At 38.9% G+C, this 4,517-nt stretch overlaps 1 long non-coding RNA gene across 1 annotated transcript; it reads right to left on the reverse strand.

Annotated features, from left to right (window-relative positions):
* On the reverse strand, positions 1 to 4,056 carry LOC142101524 (uncharacterized). The gene is made up of 3 exons (XR_012679028.1): positions 3,897 to 4,056; positions 272 to 610; positions 1 to 149 (listed from the first exon to the last, which is right to left on the reverse strand). It is a non-coding gene; the product is annotated as an uncharacterized LOC142101524 (long non-coding RNA).
* Between the last annotated feature and the right edge of the window lie 461 nt (positions 4,057 to 4,517).

Genomic DNA, 4,517 nt, shown 5'->3' on the forward strand with positions numbered 1-4,517 from the left:
AGTATATACAACCAGCTTGTTTCAGAAATAATTGTTTTATGGTCTTCGTTTACAAATAAATTACTAAATGAATGGACCAGGACAGGTTGGGCAGATGGCGAGATGGTCATGTCATGTTCACCAGGCTTACCCATGGAGGACCAGCAGATCTGTGGACATTAAGGTACATATTAGATATACTACTAGGAAGTGTATCTGACCAATGGAATCTTGCTTTATTAATTCACCACTGTTGTGGATTAACTCATGAAACCCTGAAGTGTGCACTCACTTTGTACACACCCACAGTTGAGTCCACCATCTGCCATGGTGTATGTGGCACCTAGCAGTGTGTTTTCTGGCTGTACGGAGGCCTGTGTCCTGCACATTTCCCGATGCCCCTATCACTGTGCGTTCAGAATGTACAGATGCAAACCACTCCCAGCACCATGATATTGCCCACCGTAGCTAGAATAGCTATCCACAGCCAGACTCTATCACTGGCCGTGATCCCCCTGTCGGACTGTTCTGTCCTCTGCGCCGATCCAGAGCTGAGAGTGGAGAGAGAGGACTGGAGAGATAGGTCCCCGTTGTAAGAGGCATACAGGAATATCCCACTCATCGCTGATAGCTGTGGGGACAGAACAGGACGGTTAACTACAGTAAGATCAATAATTATTATACAGCACTTATGCAGCTGCCTGGGTCCACACCTATATAATCTTGCCTCCATAACCTTGTCTATGTGAATTATGGTTACTAATAATTGATACTGATACTATATTTCAGCAGTTGTTTGCTTGTAGTGTTCTACTTACTGAAATTGTGGCCTCATGTATTGCTCTAAAAAAAGTTTCTTAAAGTGGAGAGTACAGGATTTATTATAATTTAAAATATGAAAAGCAAAAAGTGTGACCAAATATTTTGAATCTATAAATAACTAAACCAAAATGCGCTCCAAAGACCAATAAACCTCCGAAGCCACCGTCACAAAGCTCCAATATACAAATTACAACAAACAATGAATGACAAAGAGTGACGACGATATTGTCCGTTATAACATGCAAAAAAAAAAATCTAATTCAATGACAAAAGGACCTTGAGAAAGATATCACTGTATCAAAACGCGTTGGTCATTGCTGACTTCCAGCGGGACTTTATTTTTTGGGGAACATTCTAATCTGGTTCAACTTTTAACATCTATACAAGAAAATGATCTATAATTTTCATGTACCTTCCATCTGGTAGGAGTCCTAATATACTTTATCTAAGGTGTCTGTTGTTTTTAATTTTCATGTATTATTGAAATGTTTTAAACAAGCTACACAAGAGGATTTACTACTCTTTTCTGTTACGTGTTGCTGGAGATCGGTACATGCTTCTGAGATTAAAGGGTTTTCCAGAAAAGGATGACTATATACGTGCTGATTAATTTCTATGTTCACGTCAGTGTAAATTCGTTAGTTACTGCATGAACCTACAATCTAACGGTATCATACTATTGTCATTTCTCTTTTTTGTTTTTTTGAGGATATGATCAAAGTTTTATCAAGACACATTTTTTTCATTGTATGTTAATTTTTTTGGTGCAATTGCGCCGTCGCTCTTTTCCTTTCATTTTTTGTTGTTGTATTTTAACCGAATTAAATAGAATGTCCAACAACGCCCCTCCTTCCTTAACATAGTCTGCCCCACTGTGTAGCACCCACCTGTTATCTGTAGACAACCTCCATAACAATATGGGTGTGGTAATTTTGTGGTTTGAAATGCCTCTCTACATGAAATAATGTTTCCACACGACAGACGTCTCAGATCCCTTTTGTATTCTGCTTCATTCCCCTCCAAAGATCATGGGCCTGAATCATTAAGGATCTTAACTTAAGAAACTTCTTATTTCAGTCTCCTGGACAAAACGATGTTGCAATGCAAGGGGTGCAAATTCATTTTCTGTTTTGCACATAAGTTAAATACTGACTGTTTTTTCATGTAGCACACAAATACTTGATAGCTTATTTGTACACTGAAATATAAAGTTGATATTTGTGTGCTACATGAAAAAACAGTCAGTATTTAACTTATGTGCAAAACAGAAAACTAATTTTCACCCCTTGCATTGTAACATGGTTTTGTCCAGGAGATTTAAATAAGAAACTTCTTAATTTAAGTTCCTTAATGACACTGCAGCCTTGTCCTCACTAACCTAATCATACAGGAGGACAGCTCACTGTCTCTCACACAACATCAAACACCGCTACTGAAATTATCTGTGCTGCTGTCTACATTCCGCTGCTCTGATTGGCTATATGTTCTATCTCCCCAGCCCACTGCGAACTGAAAAAAGGTACTTTGACCCTAGTCTTAGAAATACCCCCCAAAGTGTCCCAAATGAGTAATATTTGTCACCTCCTTGTACTAATTTTGGACTTTTCTGGAATTTACTATGCCCCCTCTTATTCCATGCCACTAGGCTACACCCATAAACTGTTGTATTGTTAGAGGATTATTACAGCTCAGTAAGACTGATAGGATATCTGAGGGAAGATAAAGGAATTATGTGCAACTCCTGCTTCTAAATCTGTACATTCAACAGGAATTAATCTGTCATTGTAGGCAAAAATCACAGATATGTGCGTCATCTTAACAACTACGTAGTCAATTAGCTAAATAGCAGAATAATGCTAGAATCAGGGGAGTCTGTCATCCCAGCTCCATGATCGTAATGATTTCTTGTACGTACGTTGCTATCTAATCTGTATTATACATAAAATGTACCGATCTACTGTCATGGGTTTTGCTGATTAGAGGCTTTCTTAAACTGACCGATGCTATAATGTGTATTCTGAGAAAAGCTAGTACTTCAGGATTAAGGCTGGGTACACACTACAGAGTTTTCAGCTGATTATCAGAACAATCACGCGATAAACAGCCATCCGGCCCGACATCGCATTAGTGTGTACACTGCACCAGTGAACGATTATCGTCCCAAAGCTCGTTGTATTGTTTCCTTTGTTTTTTAAATCGTACTAAAAATTCCGTTCAGCGATGGAACAATGTTGTTCCAATTCTGCAGTGTGTATGCACTCAGGACCGGCAGTGTCCATAGATCTCTGTGGAGTGTGCAAAATCATGATCTTTTCAGTCGATGGTTATGACAGATGAAGAGCACAGATCTGAAGGTAAATCCTATAAAATGTGTATAGTGTGTACACATAAATAGGCATTCTGACCGGGACTTTTTTTTGGGGGTAAAATCGTTAAGGATATCGCATAGGGAGAAAATTTGTATAGTGTGTAGCCAGCCTAATAAAGAGACTCAACTGGTCTCAAAAAAGCGTGTGTGTAATATAAATATATAATATTTATATTCTCTCAAGTAGATGGAATTCAAGCTAGTAAAGTGGCCTAAAAAATGGAAGGATAACGGCCCTATAAAAAAAATTAAACGTTTTTCTTAGTGTCCGTGTCACTGTGCTATTTGGAATGAGTTGCCATAGCTACTTTTTGAAAACATGCACTACCAACTAATTATCATATTTTCATATTTTTTGCACACATTTCTCTTACTTTCCTAATTAATTTACTGTTTTACACAAGTTAAACATAATTAAAAGAAAATAAATGTAACTGTGAACAATAGGTAAGAAAGTCTGTCTAAAGTACTGCAAGTCATCCAGCCATTAAATGCTATTTCCTCTCGTCAGTCTTCTGTCCACCAGTTTAGGAACTATTACGGATGTGATAGCATGCTCTGAGATGCTCTGCAAAAATGTTATCTGTGGAGGGGTGGACTGAACATTGCTATGTATGGCAGATATTTTTTTTTATACAACTATGTTCATCAAAACAAACAAACATTTTTTTTTTATTGGTTGTGAGCTTATTTCCCAGAGCTATAAATATAGTGATTTTCCCCCTACCTGATCATCCACCAGAGAGAAATCCATTGTTATAGCCTCACGCCAATCACAGCTCCGCTGCCTGCACAACCAGGGAAGGATTGATCAATCCACTATATGTAATGTCATATCACTTGTATCACTCTCATAAGAGGGGAATCTGCCTGCCCCAATGTAATCGTAGTCTCTGTGCAGAGAAAGAGAAACTCTAATTTATTAAATCTCTCCAGATGTTCGCCGGCTGATTGCATTTGGTTTGTCAATAGGATTACAAAAGTCTATTTCTGGCCCCATCCAAAAGCTTTATCCTGGCACTGTATAGAGGGCAGAGCCTAGAGGACACTCTGACCTCTAGGATAGAGGCAGGCGGACACCATGGTCTTATAGGATGCTCAAACTTGTAGGACAGCAACAGGAAGAAAACACTCTCTTACGTGTTACTCACACCTCAATCTTACAGGACACTCTGACCTATAGGACAGACCCAGGAGAACACATCATCATCAGCTATTTATATAGCACCACTAGTTCCGCAGTGCCGTATAGAGAACTCGCTCACATCAGCCCCATCGGAGCTTACAATCTAAATTCCCTAACATACACACACACAGCTGGAGAGAGACTAGGGTCAATTTTAATAGC

This window comes from Mixophyes fleayi, chromosome 9 (genome assembly GCF_038048845.1).
Source record: "Mixophyes fleayi isolate aMixFle1 chromosome 9, aMixFle1.hap1, whole genome shotgun sequence".
Lineage (NCBI taxonomy): Eukaryota > Metazoa > Chordata > Amphibia > Anura > Limnodynastidae > Mixophyes > Mixophyes fleayi.